Here is a 27,802-nt window from a genome sequence, read left to right on the forward strand (position 1 = left end):
TTTAATATTTACAAAATAAAGAAATAAATGTAATAAAAACATTTAATAAAAAAAATGTGATAAAAATTAAATTCGAACATCAAATTAAAATATTAATTTTTAATATTATTAAATTGAATAAATAATAAATATTTAAAAAATGAATAAACTGAAATTAATTTTTTTAGTTTATTATTCAATTATTTATTTTCTTTTAAAATATTAAATAATCAATAATAAATATTTAAAACTAAGAATTTTATAATATTGAGTACAAATTATGTCATAGGTATATTTATTATTCTCTAAATTTTATTTTTTTAATTTTTCAAATTTAAACTGAACTTTATTGACTGTGGTGACTATCTTTTTCCAGCCCTTTTATTATTTTATTGTAATTAATTCTTTGCACACAATTAAAAACTATTTTTTAATGATGCCAAAGAAGTATAACTTCTCACGCGCGTACATAAGTACACACCCATTTTTTTAATTAGTAAAAGTAAATAATTGCATTTTAATGTATTTAACAGTAAGGTTTAAATGGTCAACCAAATGTAAAAATTAGACCAGTAAAAATATATATAAATAAAAATAATCAATGAATAAAAGAACTCTGGCATACAATTAGGTAGGCCCGAGGCTTGGCTTAACGTGATATAAAAAGCTTTGTATATGAAAACGGTAATACCTTAATTTTTTTTAATTTTAGTTTTCGCCTCGCTAGACGCATGTCTAACTAGTCACTAGATTCGTGGCTCTGGAGTAGGGAATTGCCAGGAGACGGCATGCTGTGACGTAGTTGAAGTCACTTTTTAACCTCGCCATCGCCACGTTGTTCATCCCAAGAAACATTGCGGAAATGGTGCTTGATAACATCGGATGGTGGTTAGTAAGTACGAATTAGAATCTCCATCGTTAAAAAGTCAATTTCATTTTTTTTAAAGTAATTTAAAACTGTTTCCACATGCAGACATTACACTTCACCCAATGTTTTGTCATGTAACCAATATGGCGCAACAATTAGTTGAAGGAAAAGAAAAAAAACGGCTTCACCTAGTTACCACGTAGTCGTGCAGCCGTGGCCACTCCCTGTTCGTGGCGAGGCGTGTGGCGGAAGTATACTGAAAATTATATACGTGTATGTATGTATATATGTGTGTGAGGTGAGAGTGAATGTGTGAGAGTGAGTGTGAGAGTGAGTGAGAGTGAGTGAGTGTGAGAGTGAGTGAGTGTGAGAGTGAGTATGAGAGAGTGAGTATGAGAGAGTATGAGAGAGAGAGTATGAGAGAGTGTGTGAGAGTGAGAGTGTGAGAGTGAGAGTGTGAGAGTGTGAGAGTGAGAGTGTGAGAGTGAGTGTGTGAGAGTGAGTGTGTGAGAGTGAGTGTGTGAGAGTGAGTGTGTGAGAGTGAGTGTGTGAGAGTGAGTGTGTGAGAGTGAGTGTGTGAGAGTGAGTGTGTGAGAGTGAGTGTGTGAGAGTGAGTGTGTGAGAGTGAGTGTGAGTGTGTGAGTGAGTGTGTGAGAGTGAGTGTGAGAATGAGTGCGAATGAGTATCTGTGAATGAGTATGTGTGAATGAGTGAGTGTGTGTGTGAGATAGTTCGAGAGAGAATAAGAGTGAGTTAGTGAGAGAGTGTGTGAGGGTAAGAGTGAGTTAGTGAGAGAGTGTGTGAGGGTAAGAGTGAGTTAGTGAGAGACAGCGAGTTAGAGAAATTGTGTGAGTGAGAGAGTGTGAGTGTGAGAGAGAGTGAGTGTGATCTTTGAATATATATACTGTATAGAAGACGCCAGCCCAGGTTAAAATTTCTAATACGGTTTTGAGGTAGTTGGTTAATTCACCGCCGCAATCGCCACCATCTCTAGGGCATCGACTTGTGGTGGTCCCTAGCGGACAAGTGTCGAACTCTTCAAACACCCCTTCCCCCTCCCGTTGAACGAGCTTGAGCTGCAGTGAATGATGGATGAGGGGTGCGGGGTATGACAGCAGGCGACAGTGCTGCGCTCTAACGTGTAAATAACAACTAAGACGATACAGGGCGTTACGACAGCGCACTGCAGCGGTGAAGTTCCCAAGCTGCTCATTATACGCTTCTGAAAAACGTAGAGTAAATCCTATCCACTCGCGACTTCTATACAGTATATATATTCAAAGGTGTGATTGAGTGTGTGCGAGAGAGGGACTGTCGACGATGCCCGAGACCCGGCGACAGCGTGACTGGCAAGGAGGCGGGTGAATCCCCGGACCCTCAAGGCCGGCGGCTCTTGTTCCAGGAACTACTCGCGGCGAGAATAAACACGGTGGTTCGGCTCATAAGAGCCTCCCTCTCCAACAACCCCAACATTCCGAAGCTATATTAGCAGATTACGTAGCAGTTACCCTTCAGGACAAAGCCGGCAGGTGTACACGGACAGTGGGATTCTGCGTATCAACGCTCTCACAGGTTATGCCAACCGACTTGGAACACTAATTACGCGAACAGAAGAGACAATTCTTTCCCAGCACTGCGAAATTTTACGAACTCGGGTTTTCACGCACTGGTGTTAGGACGAGCAAACAGTTTCGGGGAACATGGTTTTAGGAAGTAGCAAAAACAAATCGCGTTCTTTTGTTTTTCTGCGTATTATTTCTTGCCTACCCCTTCTTACCATATTAGTTCCCCACGTAATTTTGTCTGATTAGCGACTAATCATTAATTTATATATTTTGACACATTTTTTTAAGAACAGAAACATGCCTACTGGACAATACTGTACAAGTTGAATATTTTTTTAAAAATAAAAACATCAAACATTACGCAATAGTAACGTGAAACCGGATACCGCTATAAACATTCCGCGTTGGTATCACAAAATGGATTTTCAGCAACAGTATAAAAGGGAACAAGATATGAGATTATAATGTCTGTCCTCTACTACATACACTCAACCCGCTTATAGAGCGTTATTATTCACTTTCTATATATATATATATATATATATATATATATATATATATATATATATATATATATCGCGCTAATGATATGCATGTAGGGTGAAACTCAATATAAACGCAAATAAAATTTACACTGAACTTCAAAACTTCAGGTCAGGGGCCCAAATCTGTAGGTTCGCAATCAGGGACCCGCGGAATATGAGGCCCTAGGATTTAGCGGGTGGGTTTGACCAACACGTCATCAGTGAGTTTTTTTCATTTAAAAGAAACCCTTCGGAATGTACGACCCTGATACAGGCGTTGGGATCTCGACGGTTATTTGCATTCCGAGCCGCCACTCGGTGTTCACCAATCTGAGTAATACCGGTGAGTTGGCGTGGCAGCACAGGACACTGACAATATGCAAATTAAAGTCTTTAATTTAATAATTGCGATCATACTCAAAATGTATTTTTCTTGAACGTAATCGAATATAAAATAAACAGATTTTAATTTTATTATCTCATATGAAGTTACGTGTTTAATAAGGGAACAAGTTGTAGGTATAATTTATACCCAGATTTATAATATTAATATTATGAACCCAGCATGTGGACAAAATTTTAGTTGAAACTCGTCACACGGAATATCATTCGCAATATCTTCTACTTCTTCATAAGAACTTCTCATGTTAATGTGATGTACCACTACTTGAAGTTAAGGGCCTAGCACACTTGTCATATATCTGTCTCCAACAATATTTGACACTAGAGTCGGACGGAAAACGGCTTCCAATTTTCCCCATTAAATAAATTTGGTCAGATAACCTCAAATATGTTACACTATCAATTTTTTTTGTCCGAGCAATCTCAAACTTTTAAGTTTCAATCTCAATTTCTAAATTAAATACTTACTTCCATTCTGTGAAGTTTGTTTGCGCACTCCTTCGATTTTAGTCGGCAAGTCCCTGTAGTTTCTTTATTAAGTTGGTACTGATAAATTAGCTCACATACTCCTTTGCCGATGATGTGCCGTGACCTCGTCGTGTCTGCTATGTGACTGGTGTGAAAGCCGTTTTCTTTCATCGATGGCAGTCCAGTTCCGGCGGTTCCCCATGTGTCACCGCCGGTCCCGTTATAAACAATGACGCGATAACAAAACTAAAAAAAAAAGTAATGTCGTCAACTTCCGTTAGAAATTTATCAGACGTTGTCTCAAACGGGAAACTCTTGTTATATTTTTTTTTAGTACGGAACTGTCATTTTTCCAAGTATTTATTTACTGTGCCTTACAACATTAATTTCTTCGTCAGCCGCCCGCATGTTATATGAACTGAGCCTAACAGTCACAGGGGTTACGTAAATGACAATAAAAAATTTAGTTAGCACACGTATGTATTTTTTTTCAATACAAGGATAAATAGTGTAATTAATATCCTTCACATTTGAATATATAAAAGTTACATAGATACCAATTTTACCTAGTGTTAGAACAATTAGCATTCGTTTAAAAGATACCTTAGGCGGTTTGATTTGTTACAGGTATTTTAAAAAGTATATAATTATACACTAACTGTTAAACTTGTAGTCTTTATGAGTAGCTTAGTGTTCACAACATTGTATTTATAATTTTTTTTTGGCATAATTAGCTGCCAAAGATACATTTCAACATTATTGTTTTATACATTTTAACATTTTTGTTCAAAGAAGAATTACATGGATAACAGAACTGAAACTTTTAAGATTTCAAGGCAATGCTATTGGCTACTACATGATATGGATTTAATTTATTTCAGAACATTTATTCAATTTTAGCCAGGTTTTCAAAATTCTCGGAACTGTGTGGATTTCGACAGCAAAATGTAAAATAATTAAATTTTTCTGAAAGAGATTCAAATAAACTTAAATATGTACATAAATTTAGAATATATATTATTTATTTTTATTGTCAAAAAAATTCAATAACTAGCACAACATTTTAAAATTATATCAAAATACCTGAAAAATTCCAAATGGATTTCGGAATTATTACGTACTTGTAGGAATTTCAGAATGCATGTCTTACTACCGTATGCCGTATACCGAGAGCTAGATGTTATACATCAAAACAGTGCAAAAGAACAAGCTCTGTTAAAAATTAAGTCACATCTCAGGCCAAAAGATGAATTAGGGACTTCCACGAAAACAGCCTAGTGCAATACGAAACTTCACCATCCTCGCATCGCGTTACGACACGTATGGGCGTCGCAAGGATATATTTTTTGGGGGGACTTCAATTGATTAAGTTGTTGAGGAATATCCCCCGGGAAAATTTGAGTTTGAAGGTGCAAAAAGGTGGTTTTTAGGCATTTTTCTTTCCTAAATATTCTAATTATAGTTGGTAGCAATATATAATATATTTTTTATAAAAAATATTTTTAGAGAACAAATTTGTAAAAACACAGTGCTCACATTACCACGATTGGACTAAATGCACCATGCGCAACATATGGGTTATATCACAGAAATCATATTTTTAATATAACTAAGAAACTAAATATATTATTGGAGGGGACGAAATTGAAGACTTTTATTATTGGGGGGGACGTGTCCCCCCCATCCCCCCCGGTTGCGACGCCCATGACACGGATGGGTGTGAGTGATTCCAAAAATGTCGCTGTCCATTCGAGGAGCATTTTATTGTTGGACGCAAGTCTAATGACCATGAACTTGCGGTTCCTTTCATTCACTTCATGGCCGAAGTAGCTACGTTGCGTGAAATGCTTAAGCAAACGTTTGGCAATGAGCGACATGCTAATTTGATCATAAACAGGTGCGTGTTAAGTTTCACTGGTAGCGCATTGCTTGTTTCTGGGAAGACAAAGGAATGCGTACACTAACAAAAAAAAACGTCAACACCCAGGTCGTCTCTTAATGACAGCGATAACGACAAAACGTACATTCATTCCAAAAGAGCTGAGTCATGATTGAAACTTTGTGGTTGGACTGTGATACATGTGGCTTCTTCGACAAATCTAGCAGTTAAAAAAAAATATTTCAGCAATTTCTAGGCGAGCATCGATAATAATGCAGATGATATTAAAGAATATTTATTGAGAAACTATCACGTGTTATCTTTATTTAAAACGCCGTAACTCAGGTCATTGTTTATTTATCAGCGATTGGTAGAGACCGGAAAAATTCGCGAATTCATTTCGCGATAAGCTAAAATACAAATAGTTATACCTCAGTGCTGCCTCTGCTATTGGCTCACAACTCACCTGGATGACGCTGGGCCAATGAGAAACACCCAACCAAAGCTTTATCGAATCACAGGCTGCTTCGCTGGGACGTCTCACAAGACAGCAGCCAATGAGTGGGTGACATTTGACCGAGTGTACGTAGAACTATGGAGTTCATCCTGCAGGTCATTGAACCCACGAATTTTTCCGGTCCCTACATCGCTACACAGAAATATGAGAGTAAAATCTTGGGGGGCAGCCCCCCCCCCTTTTTTTTATATATATATATTTCAAAACCCCTCACCGAGGGGGCTTACTTGCCCTTGCAAAATCGTAACTGTGAAACGGAAATGATAAATGTAATACCGCAAACCTTTCCTTCAGATAATCCTATAAATGTCTGCCCCTGCACAGAGACCCTAAAGAGATACATGTGACTGTAAACTACACACACACTTCTAAATCAGGAAGTTCAAAGACAACTGAAGATCACTGTTTCCTGGTGAATAAGTTTGGTAACGTGCTGTTTCAAACACTGCGATTTTACACGAGGCTGCTTCGCGTACGAAAATGACGTCACTTGATTCCGGCTATGGACAGAATTTTTCACAGTTCATGAGACTAATGTAGAAGGCCTAACAGGATACCATAACATAGTGTCTATATTAATAGCAACTAGCTGACCCGTGCGAATATTTCGCCCAGTATCGTGATCAAACACCGAATAGTAATATAAAATAGTTTATAAATAACAATTTATAATGCTATACGTTGATTTAATTTTAATGATTTGCGTGATTGATTACACTTGCATATAGAATGTAAAAAATATAACAGATGTTATGTTAACTAAACATATTTTTAATAGATGGCGCCTCCCACATATTAGTTGAAAATATTTTCATTAGGAATTCCATAACAAGATGGCTTTCCTAACAAAAATATGCTTTTTATTAAAAGTTTTTTAATCGTTTTTTTTAACGAAAACATTAATTTTAAACTATTTGTCTATTTTTCGTCAATAATGGAGAACAAAGGCTATAAAATGTTTGAATAATTAATTTTGATGAGGAATTAAGGGGGTTATGGCATTTCCACAAAAAGAAAACACATTTGAGAAATAATATATATTTAATCAATGTTTTAACGAAAATATATTTTAAATTATTTGTTTATTTTTCGTCGATAGCTGGGAACATAAGCTTTAAAATGATGTTTGAATCATTATTGTTGATGAAGAATTAAATAAAATAACATTACGTTTATATATACATATACACACATATATATGTATATATATATTACAGTTGCTAAAAATCATTTCAATACTAAGCCACTGATTTCACAGAGAAAACAATTTACTTTATTTAACTTCAGGCATTCCACTAAATTATATTCCTACTATGCTTTAACGAAACCACATATTGAAAACGAATATACAGAAATCTGTTATGGCATAAGAACTGTTGAAACCAAAATGGTATCTTTCGGTGCCTGTCTCTTCCATTTGACAATTGAGACTTAACGACAGCTATTTTCTCTTTTTCAAATCAAAGAGAAAAAAGGGCGCTTTAAAGCACGTCAAATTAACATTCGTTGTCTCTTCTTATTAAACCATAATCACTGAAAGATTACTGCCGGTCTGATGCATTCCTTCCGCGCAATTCCCCCTCCACTTTTATCTACCGCCCCGACACACAGTCGGCCTGTTAATTCGCAGCACAGAATCTGGAATCACCAATGAGGGCCACTTCTGCAGCCGCGCTTCGTGAGCGCTCTACTGCACATCTGCAGCGGCCCTCTTCAGCTGCAGTACCTGGCAACGCGGGGTAGGGCGTAACCGTCACGCGAACACTGTTCAAACACCCGCTTTGATTCCTACTCCTCAGCTTAAAGCCCCCGCCTACCCGGGCACACATGCGGTGTGCAGAGCTCCGGAAGAAACAACACACGCGATTTAAAATTTTCTCAAGATATCCGAGTGTCATCTGTTTACGAAGAGCACATAAATATTTGTGAGGGGGGGAAAATGTATTTTTAGAAGAGTGAAAAAAGGCTAATAACACGTGTTTTCAGAATAATTTTTTTTAGAAATGAAACACCCTTAAAGATCTTTAAAGCACCCAAGGGACTTGCATTACACATTTATCTTCATTTCTCCGCCAAATAACGATATGCTCATCGCTACAATTTCACAATAGCTCCATGCACGACGAGAAGACTGCACGCCAGTTCAGGTGCGACACCGCGCTAGAAGCACATGCGAGCGCCTAACCAACACGGGTACACCCTCGTAACAGAACAGGGATACTGTGAAAGAATCCGCCACGCCATCACAGCAGCTGATCTCGGGAAACCACGGAAAACACCCATAAATCAAACAATGCCGATTTGACTGAGACATCCACAGTTACAGATTTATCACAAACATATAAATTCTAAAAATTACAATACATATTTGCACGATCATAAAATAAAAGTTTAACGAATTTGATTATTTTAGAACAACCCTATTTTTAATGTAACACGTTCGTTAACGTAAGATTTTAACATATGTACGCCCACAGATTAGTTAAATATTAATTCAAAAATTCAAAACAAAATTATATTCGCTAGTCACAATTTAAATAGAGTAGTTTTCAATAATATGTTTGTAAAAGGAACATATGTATTACATTAAATACAGGGTGAATCTGAATTCAACCATCCAACTTCGGCTGCAGGTTCAACAGATAAAATATATATATAAGAGCCTTGCTTTGAAGTTGAGGCTGAACATAAATTTTATTGTAAAAATAGAGAAATTATTTAAGATGGAACACTGTGCGTCCGAATTATGTATAATCGAATGATGATAACCACCGCGAAATTTGTAGTTGCAGATAAATTATTTCATTGAAATAATTAGGGGGTAACACCTTTATTTCCCACATACTTTAATGACACGTTACTACGCCCAACTTTAAAAGACGTATACCAGACTCGAGAAGCACTTTAAAACATAAATCCTATAGAGGTTTTCAACTTATGCAGCCGGAGTTCGTCGGTCGAATCAAAGACTCATCCTGTATGTGTGGTGTGGTGTGGTGTGGTGTGGTGTGGTGTGGTGTTGTGTTGAGTGCTCGGGCTGTGTTTCAACCGGAGAAAACCGACGCCACAACCTTTGAATATATATACTGTATAGAAGTCGCCAGCCCAGGTTAAAATTTCTAATACGGTTTTGAGGTAGTTGGTTAATTCACCGCCGCAATCGCCACCATCTCTAGGGCATCGACTTGTGGTGGTCCCTAGCGGACAAGTGTCGAACTATTCAAACACCCCTTCCCCCTCCCGTTGAACGACGTTGAGCTGCAGTGAATGATGGATGAGGGGTGCGGGGTATGACAGCAGGCGACAGCGCTGCGCTCTAACGTGTAAATAACAACTAAGACGATACAGGGCGTTACGGCAGCGCACTGCAGCGGTGAAGTTCCCAAGCTGCTCATCATACGCTCCTGAAAAACGTAGAGTAAATCCTATCCACTCGCGACTTCTATACAGTATATATATTCAAAGCCACAACCGAGCACAATGCCGATCACTGGAACTGTGGCTACGCGGAAACAGCAGATAATCTGCGGTAAGAATCGGTTCTGTCCGTTGTCTGCCCAGGACTTCCGCGCATGCCGACTCGGGTTTATGGGTTTATGCAGAGATAATGGGAGAGTCCAAACAAACCGGTCCGTTGCCAAGCAACGACCAGGCCATTTCTCTTTCGAATAGGGGGTAGCTATGTCTGCATGGTTACATGGTGAGTGCGTGAACCCCTTTCATTCCTTCGGCTAATTATTGCGACATATTGCTCACACGCCCAAAACATTGGCTGAAGTGCAGGGTTTTCAGTGTGGAAACAGTTTTAAATTACTTTGTTTATTGACGTTACTGTGTTTTTTTTAACGAAAGTTCTAATCCATGCTTTCTAACCATCATTGGTCATGGTCAAGCACCATTTCCGCAATGTTTTGGGCGAAACCACATGGCGACGGCGAGGTTAATAAGTGACTTCACCCACGTAACAGCAAGCCGTCTCCTTATAATTCCTAACTCAATATTCCCAACAATGCTTCCTTGTGGCCAGAAGAAAAAGAAAAAAATAGTGTTTTCAATATTCCCACTGCTTTTGACTTCAGCGCCACCCTGTCCCTTCTTGAAGCACAACTTTCTCGTGGATTCCCATGAAATGTTTAGTGTTTAGTTCCATCTGTATTAATGTTGTACACTAGGCATATTAAACACGATACGTATACGAAAGTATGAACAAAAAGGTTTATATATTTATAAAGGAAACAATAAAAAAACTGGAGATAAAACTATTTATAATATATTTTTGTTTGGTTAGTGACCTCTCAAATAACTGCCGCAGACCCTGAGGTAACGCTGCGTGAACGCCAAGAGCAAAACGTGGGTACCTAAAGCCCCCCCCCCCCCCCCCCCCGGTCAGTCCACCTCCTAGTACGGACTGCTCAGTCCGAACTGACAGCTTGGAATGAATTGAGGCCCTCTGCACACACGATCAGCCCAGATGCTCAGATAGGAACGAACAGCAGTCAGAACTACTCTCAGTTTTGGGCTGTGCTGAAGCCTTCCCCACACACGATCAGTTTTTTTTTTCTGGTTTCCTGTTGCTGTCGAATGTATCGTTCCATCGTAGAATGTGGAAGAAACTTTGGGTGTTGCAACTTCAGTTGCACTTTTTAGTTAGAAAAAAAAAATAAAAAAATAGCAAAGCAACCGAAGAGTGTAACGATGATGTCTGCCATCTGCCACGACACTCGGCTGATGGACTGAGAGCTCTCGACCGACTGGCCGTGTGTGTGTGGTGACGGCGCGGGAAGACGGCGCGCGGCCCACATCGCCCCGCGCCACTCGGCGTGGGCGCAACAGGCCCCGTGGTCCCGCTCGGCAGGGTGGTTGTCTGGGACGTGGCTGGGGTCACCGACCACGCGACCCTGACGTCGGCCAACTACACACTTCTCGCGCGCTTCGGCTTGCGTTTCCGCCTCCCGTGCTCCCAAGTGGTGTTCCGAAAACTTTTTAAAACACCAGAAGGTAAGTGCACAGAAGGCCCCGATGATGTTTTTTTTATTACATACAACACTTTTTCACTCGATAAAATTTCGCACAGTAAAAGAAAATCACATTTTTTTTAACCAAAATTATCGACTGTATCATATGGTTTTATGATAAAAAATTAATTTTCACAAGAATCTTTAAGTTTAATCCTTCATTTTCCCCATTGTTGCCCATCCTTTTCACAGTAAAAAATGAAAAGCCCGGCTCGGTGGAGGGGCGGGGGACTACACACAAGTCGGCGCATTTAGTTCCTCCGCTGCTCGTCAGATTTACGAACCTCCTGTCCGGACAGCACGTGATTGGCTCGTGTCATTTTGACGTGTAACATCTTAGCTCTCGGAATATGTCATTTGGTGGGAGCCATTTAGTGACTGTGACAGAAGTCTCGTGGAACGGAAATGTGTAACCACGGTGATGCCATGTGTGGCGGACGGCGCGAACCAAAGTTCACAAAGCCAAAGGGAAACTTTTAAAGTATTAACTGTTTAGTGAATTTTATAAAAATGGGCAGTATTTTTATAAAAATTACTGTCGAAAAACAGGTCCAGACACGGGATTCAGCAATTTTTTTCAAATTTATTTTGAGCTTTTACCAGAGCCCCGTTCCATTATATAGTTTAACCTTTCGCTCTGCAAATCCAATGATTTTATAATCTACGTAGCTGCTCCGGCAACGAATTCTAGCGGCGGGTGGAGAAACTACGTGTGATTCGCGTCCGACCAAACATTTAGTTGAAAAAACAATTGTATATTTATCACGCTCAGCATTGTTTTAAAGAATTCTACGTTGAATATCGTGTCAGAGTTTCGTATTATAAGTCAATTTGCAACATGATAGCACATGCATTTGCTCGTCACTGAGGTTAGATGTTTGACATCTCTTGCGAGTGCTGAAAGACTAGCTCACTTTTTATACCTTTGCTATTGATTTTCTCGTTCTTCAGGGCGCGTCAAATAACACGTGATCCGGTTACAAAGATTACATGGTTCGTAATATATTGTGTTTCAGTTGTGCTACACGTATCGTTCACTGCGAGGCCATTCATTACATACAGAAACATTCGACCATACAGTTCCGGGGATATTGAGAAAGGAGTCCTATGGCATATAGCAAGTTAATATCACAGCATTTGCCTGGGGTCAAGGACGTAACCTGGGGAGTCCCGACGACTCCATTCCAAGATTTAAAAAAAAAAAAAAAAAACGCTAACAGAAAAATAATTATAGCAAATTAACTACAATAGGTTACCGAGATATTATTTTGGAAGGATTTTTTTTTATCGTTAGTGGGTTACAATAATGTATAATCCTCCCCATCATAGCCCGACATGCCTCACACACACACAGTGCCGTGCTTAGTGGGGGGGTTGGGGGGTGTTTTCTCCCCCCACACAAATCGACAGAGGGGGCGAAATTTTCTACAGGAGGCGAAAAATTAAGGAGGTATGTACATATGGCTATCTTTTTTATTTCTTTTCATAATAAATTTGATAATTAATTAGTTTTGTAAAACTGTTTCATTTAATGTAATAACTGATAAAGTAATCATTGTAAGCACTAAAAGTCAACAACCACCTCATCTCAACAGAACAAATACTAATATTAATTACGTCTCTCTACATCGTCACATACGTAATTCACCATACTGGTAACTCTCACTTCCAACAACAGAGCACAAGTCTGCACCACACGTTGGGAAGGCCGACTTGCTCCAATTCGCAATCTCCGAAAATCCCTGCCGAAAATCATTGATGTTCTCAAGTGCACCAAGTCAGAAAGTAATGATGGTAGTGAGAAATGTGACTGTGATGGTCTTTTGAGTCATATATCAAAATTTGATTTCATTGTGATGCTTGTTATATGGGAAAACATCCTAACGTTGCTGAATATAACAAGCAAATACTTGCAAAAGGCAGATTGTGATATTTTGACTGCAGCTGATCTCAGTGATGCCAACTCCTACAGAGTGTTCCCTCCTAGGACCAACTTCAAATCCCCATAGATTTCGATTAAAAACCCCTAAAGTTTTCATTGCACACCCTGTTTGAGAGCTAAAATTATTTTCCTTTCAACCTTACATTTCCTTATTTTTTCTGCCCAAACAGAGCATTATTATTTGGAAAAATTAACATCAGTATCTACAATTTTATATATGTACGAATTTAATTTCAGTTTAAAGAATACATGTAGGTATACTAACCTTTAAGTTCTGGATCGGTCTCCTAACATTTCGTATATATTTATTGATGTTTTTTTTTTTTTTGGCATTCTCGAAAATATTTGAACACGAATAATTAATTATTATTCTATTTTTATTCCTTGGCATCACAGAAAAACAAACGACTTACTTTGCAATCCAATAAAACTCGCGAGTACAAAAAAAACTAACGGACACAACCTCAACCAGACAACGGTTGAACGGTAAAAGTAAAAAAAATGAATTCTCTTGACCAGCAAGTTGTTGTTGGTCGTAGTGCGAAATTCAGCCACCAGCGCCACTTGTGTTGCTGTTCTTTTTTTCACTTTGTTTTCAAGACATACACTTTAAATTTCACGCCCTAAAAAAAATTCTTAAATAATGTACCCACTAAAAAATCCCCTTAAAGAAGCCCCCTAAATAAATGTACCCCCTAAAAAACCCCATTACATCTTGGTTCCCCCTAAATTTGGGGGGGGGAAACCCCCAAGTTGGCATCCCTGGCTGATCTTCTCCAGTCTTCGACCAAGAATATACAGAATATGAAAGCAAATGAGTTCAGCAGTTTCATGGCTAAAGCCATACAACTTGCAAGTAAATTGGGAGTATCCGTGCAACTCTCCGAAAAACGACAAAGTAGAAAGGTATCATTTTCGGATGAGTTAGCTAAAGATGAGCCAATTACAGACAATAATAAAGCTTTCGAAGTTAATATCTAAAACAGAATGTTGGACAGGATCATTGTAAGCCTTTCCAAAAGATTTGAAGGCCTTAGAGACGTAGCAAACATGTTTTCATTCATGTATCCCTGCCGACTCATGAAACTAAGTAGCAATGATTTACAGAAATCCTGTGAACAGCTGACGAGACATTACGAGCGGGACTTGGACAGTGGCCTCTATTCCGAGCTTATTTCTTTAAGAAACATCCTGGCTGACAAACTTCCACCAAAATCTAAACCCAAAGATGTAATTCAAATAATTGTAAACAATGACTTGCAGGAAGCTTTCACAGAATCCTTTACGGCATGTAAATTGTTATTGACTATTCCAGTTTCAATAGCCACGTGCGAAAGAAGTTTCAGCAAGCTGAAACTCATCAAAAACTACTTGCGATCCACCATTGCCCAAGAACGGTTATCTGGACTGGCAATACTCTCAATAGAAAGTGACATTGCTCGCAACCTATCTTTTGATACAGTTATAGAGCAATTTGCTGCTATTAAGACACGTCGCCTGCACTGAAAACATTTCTCAGTTTATGTATACAGTTCTTCTGCAAAAAGAAATTTTTATTTATATCTTATTTTGGGGTATGATCCATAAAATATTTTCATTGTAAGATTTAAAAATAAGTACAGTGAAGAATGTTAAGTTGGATTTTTTTTAAATAAATTTATTTTATTGAAGAATATTATTATATGCTAAAAGTATACTATTTCTGCTTTTGGGACTATTAACACTATTGAAAAAGGGTTAAACGTTGTAAAATATATTTAAAACTTACTTTTTCAATAGGAGAAATTGGAAAATTGTCAACACGTGTATGTTTACAATTTACACCAAACAACATGGTCAAATTACTGAAGTATTGATATTAAAAATAAAACTTTTTGTCTATTATTGATTTTTTTTCTTCAATAGCCTAATAATGACGTGGTTAAGGGGGGGGGCGAAATTTTATAACCTCACCCCCCACTTTTTAAGGCTGTGCACGGCACTGCACACACACACACAAAATCATACGGCATTGTGTTTCCAAGTATTCTATATTTAATTACGATTTGCACACATGTTTTTGTAAGCATTTATTTTAAACAAACTTGACATGAGTGCTTCAAATACTTAATCATACGTATTTATGACTTGTTTTAACGTATTCTTCGAATAATTGACTTAAGACAAAGTATTAAAACAATCAAATAAAAACCAAAATATAAAATGTTCAGTTTTATTTTCTCAAGCCCAATAATTTCTTAAATTGCTGTGTGTAAACTTCGGAGTTCTAAAAGTCCACTATCCCCCGGGATACTAATGTGACAATCGTAATTTTTGAATCCAATTATAAACCACTTACTCATAAATATATATATATATATATAATGATTCAACTGGACTCCATCTTTCAACAAATCCTGCTGGGGTGAGGTAGGTAAGCCACGGAAAAAAAAAAAAAAACCGAAAGCGTGATAGCGGTCCCATGAGAACGCGAATCCATTAGAGTCGCCTCCACGTCACCTCGCTCCATCGCATACGTGACTGATAGGAACACGCGCGGAATACGAGAAACAGTCCATCTGATCGTTAGTCTACAGCAGGGGTTCCCAAAGAGCGCGTCGCCACCAGCCACAAGGGGAAGGGGGGGGGGGGGGGCGCCCGCTCGACCGACTGACCTGTGCGCACTTGACTAGCAACCCGACACGGTCTTCACAGTACAGCTAGATCATTTCTACCACCTCATGTTATTTAAAGGATTATTTTTTTTAATTTTAATCACAAATTTAAATAAAAAAACACATTAACAATTCAATTTAGACATTACAGTTTGTGGTTTGGGCTATAAAAATGCTTTTAACGATTTTTGTGACCAGCTTCAAATTGGTTGGTACTAGAGAAGCCGCCGGGAATATGATGTAATCAACACACACACACACACACACATAAATAAGAAAGATAAAGTATGTCTACAAATAACTAGTGAACCAATTTCAGGACTTTTTCATAACCTTCTAACAAAAAAAAACATTCATTTTGCTAAGATCTTTTTAGAAATAGTTTCAACATGATTTAAGATGGACAGTTTCCCACTTCCCACTATTATTTATAATTAACGTACGACTATGAACTGAAGTACGGATCAAAAAAAAAATCTGAACGACAATTAGATTGCAACAAGGCACATCCGCACCAGCGGTTTCTCCCTTGTGATCGGCGGCCGTCTGCGAGAGAAGCCATTGCCTTATCTGACCGAGCAGTACCTGCAACAAACTCACCCAATCACGGAGCATAGACTATGCTACAATATAGTTACGAACGTGACATTGGCCGGGACACATGCAGGTGCAGAGCTGGCTGGCGACTGCCGCAACAAGATATGCGCCGCGCGCGCCTGGAAGATAACATGGATTGTCGCTTTCCCCCCCTCCTTCCCACCCCTCCCCGCGCGGCGCCCTGCCTTTGACACGTAACTGACACCGGACAGCTGGGAGTTACGCGAGGCGCCGACACGTGTTTCGAGAGATTTCTACCATCGTGTCGGCGCGGATTGACGCGACTGGCCCCGGCCGCTCTCGTGAGTTCTGGAATTGTGCCGGGGCCTAAATATATGCCCGAGGACGTTAGTGCAGTGAGTGAGTGAGTGAGTGAGTGAGTGGAGTTCAGAGAGATAGTTCAGGCGGGAACCTTCCCGCAGCGGAGCTTTCGGGGCGATAGTGCCGCGGGTGCGGCAGAGTGGCGAAGTCCTTGGACGAAGGTTCCAGGGCGAAGAGTTCAGTTCCGGGCGATAGTGTCGCGGGCGCGGCGGAGTTCCAAGCGAAGTTCCGAGCGAGGCGTCGAGTGGGATCACGGCGAAGGCAAGTGCGTCGGCGGCGGCGGAGTGCGGCGACGGAGTCCCGCGGCTGAGATCCACGAGGGGCACTGCGGCAAGAGTTGCGCCAGAGGTGCAGCCCAGCGAGGTGTGTGGATTGTAATAATAATTGTAATAATAATTGTAATAAGAAACGAGTGACTAGTGAAGCAACATTTTTAAGTGCAATTGATTATTAGGCAATTTTATAAGATTAATTGTAAGTGACATAAGAAGTGGCCATCAATAAAACTGTGTGTGTAATAAAATCTTTAATTGGGCTATCCTTTATGAACCCACGGTAAATCGTAACAATATGTTAACTTACAGCTAGTCTCGGTATCTTTTGGCCGAAATATGCTTGCCCTTAAATATGAGTTACACAAGGCTGTTGGAGATATAAGTTTTGCGACTTCCAGCAACATTGCTGTTTATTTTGGGACGTCTCCGTGTCTTTTGTCATCTGCATACATCCTGTTAGAAGTTAAATAAGCCCTGGTCTACGGTAGCGCACCTGTTGAGCGATGCACTGTAATATTTTTTTTTGTATATGGAACATAAATATTCACGTAAAATTACAGATATTTGTAAATTTTTACATTTACGTAAAAAAACAACTTTATCACTATAAAATAATGTTCGCAGTAATTTTGGGTTCCGATTCTTACCCACGCATTTATGCTTTTGTGTTGTCCCAGTACCTCCAAAAGTTAGACATTATTTGTAAACCTTTCCCTGAATATCTTTCCAGTTTTAACTGCACACATTTATAAGCATAATAAAACAAAATAATCCAATTAATGAATATTCATTCATCTTTTCCATGGGTTTTTTAAAAAAAATATGCTGGAATGAAAGATCAATTAAAGTACAAAAATTATGCGCCAATCTCCGTTAAGTAATACTCAGTATTATATCTGAAAACGTATTTGATATATGCAAAAAAAAAACCATAACCATACGTTGTAGGTACAAAGATACAATATATTTTTTGTAGGTTTATAAATTATTTCTTGACGAATGGTTTAACAATGAACATAAATTTTTTTTCTCTCACCCGCTCGGAGATGGCGGGTCGTTAACTCCGCGCTCTCGGACGGTCAGCCCCCCGACCTCCGACCCCGGGGCTTCGCCCCCTCGGGGGACACACGCGCCCCCCAGCGGTCGTTCCCCTTCCCCGACCCAAGGTGAGTCGCGGTGCCGGCGAGTCGCGGCTTGTACGGCGACGGCTAGCCGGCGCGTCTGCGGCAGTATCGCCTCTACGCGCTCGACAGAACTGCTGCTGTATCTCCGACCGACGTCTACTTCCCTCGCCGGGACTTTCTGCGGCGGTTACGTCATTTTACTCCCCCCCCCCCCCACCACCACACCCAATCATTTTTTTCTTCTTTTTTTGCAAAAGTTTTCTTTCAACATAGTCTGAAATGATACAAATTCTGAATGGTTCTCGTATTAACAACCACGGGCCGAATGGGAGGGAAAAAAAATTTGATTGACGTCATCTTTCTTTTTCTCTCCATCGATAACCTAAAAGCACGACGATAACGCTAACAAGTCTGCGTTCCAAATATAAAAAAAAAAAAAAAACTTGCGGAGGCAAGCGAAAAAATTTGTCAGCTATGTGTGAGCTGTTAACCCCGATTGCAGCGTTTCGACCAAAATGACGCTGAAATATCCACTCGAAGGCACGTCGATATAGATAACTGCGCTCATTGTGTTCGAGGTAGCGTGATGCCACCACTCATGCCACACGGATCACAACATCCGACAAAATTTATTTTAGACTCGATTTCAATTCTCGAATATACTGGTGTTTACGAATTAACGGTGACGGGTAGGTCAGCATTCGAATCAGCAGCTACTGGCCATGGGGTGGTGATGGTTAAATGCATTTGTGTTATCTTAACCCCAGAATTCCGACGGAAAAAAAGACATTATTCTGGGCTATTTTGGGGTGAGTTATTGAGTGGTTTTAATATGTGTAAGTCTTTATAAAAATCAATTCCTGAGCCAGCTAATGTGCATATGTGCGTGAGCATGTGTTGATGTTGGTGTGTGTGTTTTTTAGTTGATAAACAGTTTAACTATTGATAAAAATTACGGATTTTGAGATGGCGGACGAGTTTTAAAATTGAAAAATGATTTTTTATTAAAGTTTTTAGATTTTTTATGATAATTTTTTTCCCCCGAATTTTTAGCCTAAAAAATACGGATTTTCAAGATGTCGGCCGTAACGAAAAGTTCAACAATGGCGGCCAAGGTCAAAATCATAGCCTCAGCGGCTTAGGGCGGCTGCCGAAGGGGAATTTAAAACGCTTTGGGGGATTTTAGTTTTTTTTAAGGCAATTCGAATATTAATTTTTGGGAATAAAAACGGGAAATTTTCTCTCAAAATGGGAATTTGACCCTCAAAATAGTGAGATTTTGATGGTTTGAAATTTTTTTATAGCTTTTTCCCCCTAAAAACTGAAAATTTTGGCGAATTTTTGGCAAATTTTGACAATTTTTGGCTATTATGAGTCTTCTTATACCATTTTAGGCAAATTATGAAGGTCAAGGTCAAAGGTCAAATGTCAAATTCATCCAATATGACCGCCGTGCAGTCATGGTGGTCGGTCATTGAAACCATCCACCATTCACACATCAAATCCTGTCCCAGAAGCCCCTATTATATATTACCCTACGTGTCAATTTATTTTAAGTTATTTGTAAAATATAAATTCAATATCGCACATGCATTGGTGTAAAATTACAATTATTTCTTCAAAACTCCATTATTTTTCTCCAGTCCTTCCTAAATCAAGACTGAGACAGATGTTTGCAGCTTGTAATGTGCAGTAATGATTAGTGACGACAGTTGATGGATGGCTGGTTGACCGATACTCAATGAGTGACAGACAATGACGGGTGGTTGGCGCATTATGATTAATAATAGTAATGATTTGTTTATTTGTTTACAGCGACGAGCATGCCGGAAACGCGTTTGTTTCATAGCTTTTTTTTTTTCATCAGCGGTCATTAGAAAGACTTAAGTTCATGTTCTCGAAAAAGCTGTGCTCTCACTATGCAAGCGCAACACGTCGAGACATAACTCCGCAATGTATACGATCCCTGTCAGCACATGTCGTCATGACGGGGCACCACGTCGTTACGTCAACTGTCGACACAACAGAGACTACACAATGGAACTGAAAAAGGTCGGAAGAACTTTCTTACAATCTCGACGGTGTTGCGGTTGCTGACTTGCAGGTACACAGCCGACAATCCGCGTGCAACACTCTTTAAATGGTTCTTGCGATGGAGAAGATTTTTTTTTTGACGTGACGTCTAATAAATTGATGAACGCCGGCTGCACGCACGAAAAAGTGTCCCGTTACGCACATTGACCCTTTACGCTATGTCCCGTTACGCTCATTGTACGCTTGCGCCGCATCTATCTCTCTTCCACTCGATTGGAACAATCATCGATTTGACTTTTTCGAGGCACATTAAACTTGAAACACTCCCATTCGTTTCCTACTTTTCCTATCATCGTCCTATCCTTAACAGAATAACACAGATTGGAAAAAGTTAAATAGCAAACATGTATAAAAGTTATAGTTTTAATAATAATCTCTTCGTTAAAGTAATAAACATATTTGAATTAATGAGTGCAAATAAAAGTAAATTTATCAATTAAATTGTAGATTTCATTTCACTTCTTCTTTGTATCCATACAAAATAGTGATAATTCAATAAAAATGATTCAATTTTATTCATAAAAGTATGCAATCATTTCATCAATGTTTTGTTATGACGTTGTCACGTTAAACTATCGTCCGTAAACCGACTTTACAGACAACCAATCTGTTAGCTCTCGGTGGTACGGCATTTGGTGCGAGTAGTTTCATGAATGCTACGGATTTCAAGGAATGAATATGTGTAACAACTACGGCGCTGCCATCTGTGGCGGATGGTACGAACCAATGTTCACAAAACAAAGGGAAACTTAACAGTATTAACTGTTTAGTGAATTTTGACAAGATCGACAGAATTTTACTAAACTTCCTTTGTCGCAAATAAGGTCCAAAGCCAGGGTTTACAATTTTTTCAAGTGGTTTTTTTTCCTTCGTTTTAATTGGAACCGTGTAGTTATATAATTTAATTTTCGGTATGCTAATCGAATGATTCGATAGTCGACGTAACTACTCCGACAGCGAATTCTAGCGGTAGGTGCGGAAACAATGTTTGATTCGCCTCCAAAGATATAGTTGAAAATAATATGCGTATATTTATCAAGCTCGGCTATATTTTAAAAAAATTGTACGTTAAATTTCGTGACCGAGTTTCGTATTATAAGTGTATTTCCAACATGAGAACACACGAATTTACTCGTGACCGAGTTTAGATGTTACAGATCACTGGCGAATAATGAAATACTCGTTCGCCTTTTATTAACACGCTTTTATTTTACATACGCCATTGCTGGTTACACTGTACGCCATCGAGAAACCTCAGTAACAGACAAAAAGTTCAATTACGCAAACACGCAAAAAACCAAACAAAATAACTTTAAACAAATTTAAATGCATATATAGCACAGAGAATTAATTCCATTGAATGAATTAATCAGAAAAAAATATCAAGTACAGACGAATCTAGTGGGATGGTAACGACGATACAATAAATTAAAACAAACAAAAAAAATGGACAACCCAACAATGATATACCAAACAAATAATCAGGACAAAACAACAACACAGAGACCCACAGGCGAACACACAGCGATGCGACTAAACAGACGACAGCACAAACGAACACAGAACAGTTGCGACGTTCCGGGCACAAGTACTACTAGCTCGCTGTAGGAAAGGTTTTGATGGAGATTAAAAACTGACGAAAACTAGCTTCTACTGCGCAGCTTAGGTTTCCCCCTCCCTTCTTTGCGACAGAGAAGTTCCGTCACTCCCCTCTCTGGCGCAAAGATGGAAAAGGGAGGGGGGGGGGGACCTAAGCTGCGCAGTAGAAGCTAGTTTTCGTCAGTTTTTAATCTCCATCAAAACCTTTCCTACAGCGAGCCAGTAGTAAAATGTTCAGTTTTAAGTCCGTTATTGAGGTTTCTCAATGACATACAGTGCAAACCAGCAACGGCGTATGTAAAGAAAAAAATTAAATCACGTACACAATTATTCCGTGCGATCATCGTGCGTAGCGCGGACCTCCTGGCAGCCAGCACGCGCACCTGGCATCTCGCCGTGACGCAACACGCGGCGGAGAGAGAACCCGGCGCAATGGGTTGAAGGAGGCCGGGATGACTGGCCTCCTCCGCCACGCCAGGTTCCCGCACATGCCGGGGAGATTCGGCAGAGCCGGCAGCACCGAGGAGCCAGGCCAGTTTCACACGACGCCTTGGGCTGGACACTAGACGCCTTGGGATGGACACACGACGCCTTGGGATGGACACACGACGCCTTGGGATGGACACACGACGCCTTGGGATGGACACAAGACGCCTCGGGCCGGACACAAGACGCCTCGGGCTGGACACTAGACGCCTCGGGCTGGACACTAGACGCCTCGGGCCGGACACAAGACGCCTCGGGCCGGACACAAGACGCCTCGGGCTGGACACAAGACGCCTCGGGCTGGACACAAGACGCCTCGGGCTGGACACAAGACGCCTCGGGCTGGACACAAGACGCCTCGGGCTGGACACAAGACGCCTCGGGCTGGACACTAGACGCCTCGGGCCGGACACAAGACGCCTCGGGCTGGACACAAGACGCCTCGGGCTGGACACTAGACGCCTCGGGCTGGACACTAGACGCCTCGGGCTGGACACTAGACGCCTCGGGCTGGACACTAGACGCCTCGGGCTGGACACTAGACGCCTCGGGCTGGACTCAAGACGCCTCGGGCCGGACACAAGACGCCTCGGGCCGGACACAAGACGCCTCGGGCCGGACACTAGACGCCTCGGGCTGGACACTAGACGCCTCGGGCTGGACACTAGACGCCTCGGGCCGGACACAAGACGCCTCGGGCCGGACACAAGACGCCTCGGGCCGGACACAAGACGCCTCGGACTGGACACTAGACGCCTCGGACTGGACACAAGACGCCTCGGGCTGGACACAAGACGCCTCGGGCTGGACACAAGACGCCTCGGGCTGGACACAAGACGCCTCGGGCTGGACACAAGACGCCTCGGGCCGGACACTAGACGCCTCGGGCCGGACACAAGACGCCTCGGGCTGGACACAAGACGCCTCGGGCTGGACACAAGACGCCTCGGGCTGGACACAAGACGCCTCGGGCTGGACACAAGACGCCTCGGGCTGGACACTAGACGCCTCGGGCCGGACACAAGACGCCTCGGGCCGGACACAAGACGCCTCGGGCCGGACACAAGACGCCTCGGGCCGGACACAAGACGCCTCGGGCCGGACACAAGACGCCTCGGGCCGGACACAAGACGCCTCGGGCTGGACACAAGACGCCTCGGGCTGGACACAAGACGCCTCGGGCTGGACACTAGACGCCTCGGGCCGGACACAAGACGCCTCGGGCCGGACACAAGACGCCTCGGGCCGGACACTAGACGCCTCGGGCCGGACACTAGACGCCTCGGGCTGGACACTAGACGCCTCGGGCTGGACACTAGACGCCACGGGCTGGACACTAGACGCCTCGGGCTGGACACTAGACGCCTCGGACTGGATACAAGACGCCTCGGACTGGACACTAGACGCCTCGGGCTGGACACAAGACGCCTCGGGCTGGACACTAGACGCCTCGGGCTGGACACTAGACGCCTCGGGCTGGACACTAGACGCCTCGGGCTGGACACAAGACGCCTCGGGCTGGACACAAGACGCCTCGGGCTGGACACAAGAGGCCTCGGGCTGGACACAAGACGCCTCGGGCTGGACACAAGACGCCTCGGGCTGGACACATTACGCCTCGGGCTGGACACAAGACGCCTCGGGCTGGACACAAGACGCCTCGGGCTGGACACAAGACGCCTCGGGCTGGACACAAGACGCCTCGGGCTGGACACAAGATGCCTCGGGCTGGACACTAGACGCCTCGGGCTGGACACTAGACGTCTCGGGCTGGACACTAGACGCCTCGGGCTGGACACAAGATGCCTCGGGCTGGACACAAGACGCCTCGGGCTGGACACAAGATGCCTCGGGCTGGACACAAGATGACTCGGGCTGGACACAAGACGCCTCGGGCTGGACACTAGACGCCTCGGGCTGGACACAAGACGCCTCGGGCTGGACACTAGACGCCTCGGGCTGGACACAAGATGCCTCGGGCTGGACACTAGACGCCTCGGGCTGGACACTAGACGCCTCGGACTGGACACTAGACGCCTCGGGCTGGACACAAGACGCCTCGGGCTGGACACAAGACGCCTCGGGCTGGACACAAGATGCCTCGGGCTGGACACGGACGCCTCGGACTGGATACTGACGCCTCGGACTGGACACTAGACGCCTCGGGCTGGACACTAGACGCCTCGGGCTGGACACTAGAGGCCTCGGGCTGGACACTAGACGCCTAGGGCTGGACACTAGACGCCTCGGGCTGGACACTAGACGCCTCGGACTGGACACAAGACGCCTCGGACTGGACACTAGACGCCTCGGGCTGGACACTAGACGCCTCGGGCTGGACACTAGACGCCTCGGGCTGGACACAAGACGCCTCGGGCTGGACACTAGACGCCTCGGGCTGGACACAAGACGCCTCGGGCTGGACACTAGACGCCTCGGGCTGGACACTAGACGCCTCGGACTGGACACTAGACGCCTCGGGCTGGACACAAGACGCCTCGGGCTGGACACGGACGCCTCGGGCTGGACACGGACGCCTCGGACTGGACACTGGCGCCTCGGGCTGGACACTAGACGCCTCGGGCTGGACACTAGACGCCTCGGGCTGGACACTAGACGCCTCGGGCTGGACACTAGACGCCACGGGCTGGACACTAGACGCCTCGGGCTGGACACTAGACGCCTCGGGCTGGACACTAGACGCCTCGGACTGGACACTAGACGCCTCGGGCTGGACACAAGACGCCTCGGGCTGGACACTAGACGCCTCGGGCTGGACACTAGACGCCTCGGGCTGGACACTAGACGCCTCGGGCTGGACACAAGACGCCTCGGGCTGGACACAAGACGCCTCGGGCTGGACACAAGACGCCTCGGGCTGGACACAAGACGCCTCGGGCTGGACACAAGACGCCTCGGGCTGGACACAAGACGCCTCGGGCTGGACACAAGACGCCTCGGGCTGGACACAAGACGCCTCGGGCTGGACACAAGACGCCTCGGGCTGGACACAAGACGCCTCGGGCTGGACACAAGACGCCTCGGGCTGGACACAAGACGCCTCGGGCTGGACACAAGACGCCTCGGGCTGGACACAAGACGCCTCGGGCTGGACACAAGATGCCTCGGGCTGGACACTAGACGTCTCGGGCTGGACACTAGACGCCTCGGGCTGGACACCAGACGCCTCGGGCTGGACACAAGACGCCTCGGGCTGGACACAAGACGCCTCGGGCTGGACACAAGATGCCTCGGGCTGGACACAAGATGACTCGGGCTGGACACAAGACGCCTCGGGCTGGACACTAGACGCCTCGGGCTGGACACAAGACGCCTCGGGCTGGACACTAGACGCCTCGGGCTGGACACAAGACGCCTCGGGCTGGACACTAGACGCCTCGGGCTGGACACTAGACGCCTCGGACTGGACACTAGACGCCTCGGGCTGGACACTAGACGCCTCGGGCTGGACACAAGACGCCTCGGGCTGGACACAAGACGCCTCGGGCTGGACACAAGATGCCTCGGGCTGGACACGGACGCCTCGGACTGGATACTGACGCCTCGGACTGGACACTAGACATATCGGGCTGGACACTAGAGGCCTCGGGCTGGACACTAGACGCCTCGGGCTGGACACTAGACGCCTCGGGCTGGACACTAGACGCCTCGGGCTGGACACTAGACGCCTCGGACTGGACACAAGACGCCTCGGACTGGACACTAGACGCCTCGGACTGGACACAAGACGCCTCGGGCTGGACACAAGACGCCTCGGGCTGGACACAAGACGCCTCGGGCTGGACACAAGACGCCTCGGGCTGGACACAAGATGCCTCGGGCTGGACACTAGACGCCTCGGGCTGGACACTAGACGTCTCGGGCTGGACACTAGACGCCTCGGGCTGGACACAAGATGCCTCGGGCTGGACACAAGACGCCTCGGGCTGGACACAAGATGCCTCGGGCTGGACACAAGATTCCTCGGGCTGGACACAAGATGCCTCGGGCTGGACACTAGACGCCTCGGGCTGGACACTAGACGCCTCGGGCTGGACACAAGACGCCTCGGGCTGGACACTAGACGCCTCGGGCTGGACACTAGACGCCTCGGACTGGACACTAGACGCCTCGGACTGGACACTAGACGCCTCGGGCTGGACACAAGACGCCTCGGGCTGGACACAAGACGCCTCGGGCTGGACACAAGATGCCTCGGGCTGGACACGGACGCCTCGGACTGGATACTGACGCCTCGGACTGGACACTAGACACCTCGGGCTGGACACTAGACGCCTCGGGCTGGACACTAGAGGCCTCGGGCTGGACACTAGACGCCTCGGGCTGGACACTAGACGCCTCGGGCTGGACACAAGACGCCTCGGGCTGGACACAAGATGCCTCGGGCTGGACACTAGACGCCTCGGGCTGGACACTAGACGTCTCGGGCTGGACACTAGACGCCTCGGGCTGGACACAAGATGCCTCGGGCTGGACACAAGACGCCTCGGGCTGGACACAAGATGCCTCGGGCTGGACACAAGATTCCTCGGGCTGGACACAAGATGCCTCGGGCTGGACACTAGACGCCTCGGGCTGGACACAAGACGCCTCGGGCTGGACACAAGATGCCTCGGGCTGGACACAAGACGCCTCGGGCTGGACACAAGACGCCTCGGGCTGGACACAAGACGCCTCGGGCTGGACACAAGACACCTCGGGCTGGACACTAGACGCCTCGGGCTGGACACTAGACGTCTCGGGCTGGACACTAGACGCCTCGGGCTGGTTACAAGACGCCTCGGGCTGGACACAAGACGCCTCGGGCTGGACACAAGATGCCTCGGGCTGGACACAAGATGCCTCGGGCTGGACACAAGACGCCTCGGGCTGGACACAAGACGCCTCGGGCTGGACACAAGACGCCTCGGGCTGGACACAAGACGCCTCAGGCTGGACACAAGATTCCTCGGGCTGGACACAAGATGCCTCGGGCTGGACACTAGACGCCTCGGGCTGGACACTAGACGCCTCGGGCTGGACACAAGACGCCTCGGGCTGGACACAAGATGCCTCGGGCTGGACACAAGATGCCTCGGGCTGGACACAAGATGCCTCGGGCTGGACACAAGATGCCTCGGGCTGGACACAAGATGCCTCGGGCTGGACACAAGACGCCTCGGGCTGGACACAAGACGCCTCGGGCTGGACACAAGACGCCTCGGGCTGGACACAAGACGCCTCGGGCCGGACACAAGACGCCTCGGGCCGGACACAAGACGCCTCGGGCCGGACACAAGACGCCTCGGGCCGGACACAAGACGCCTCGGGCCGGACACAAGACGCCTCGGGCCGGACACAAGACGCCTCGGGCCGGACACAAGACGCCTCGGGCTGGACACTAGACGCCTCGGGCTGGACACTAGACGCCTCGGGACGGACACAAGACGCCTCGGGCAGGACACAAGACGCCTCGGGCTGGACACTAGACGC

At 44.6% G+C, this 27,802-nt stretch overlaps 2 protein-coding genes across 6 annotated transcripts in view; both read right to left on the reverse strand.

Annotated features, from left to right (window-relative positions):
- Positions 1–27,802, reverse strand: part of LOC134532768 (small ribosomal subunit protein uS9m) — a 104,756-nt gene that overhangs the window by 25,390 nt on the left and 51,564 nt on the right. The gene's annotated exons all lie outside the window — the stretch shown is intronic.
- The window catches only part of LOC134532766 (transient receptor potential channel pyrexia), an 88,902-nt gene that overhangs the window by 19,254 nt on the left and 41,846 nt on the right, over positions 1–27,802 (reverse strand). Inside the window, exon 1 of one of the 5 annotated variants that reach the window (XM_063369596.1) lies at positions 18,043–18,241. The exons of 1 other annotated variant lie outside the window; for it this stretch is intronic. The gene's annotated coding sequence lies outside the window, so the exon portion shown is untranslated. Of the gene's footprint in view, positions 1–3,806; positions 4,133–16,413; positions 16,494–18,042; positions 18,242–27,802 lie in introns of those variants that run through there. 3 more of the 5 variants (XM_063369597.1, XM_063369600.1, XM_063369598.1) reach the window with 3 other exon arrangements.

This window comes from Bacillus rossius, chromosome 6 (genome assembly GCF_032445375.1).
Source record: "Bacillus rossius redtenbacheri isolate Brsri chromosome 6, Brsri_v3, whole genome shotgun sequence".
NCBI lineage: Eukaryota > Metazoa > Arthropoda > Insecta > Phasmatodea > Bacillidae > Bacillus > Bacillus rossius.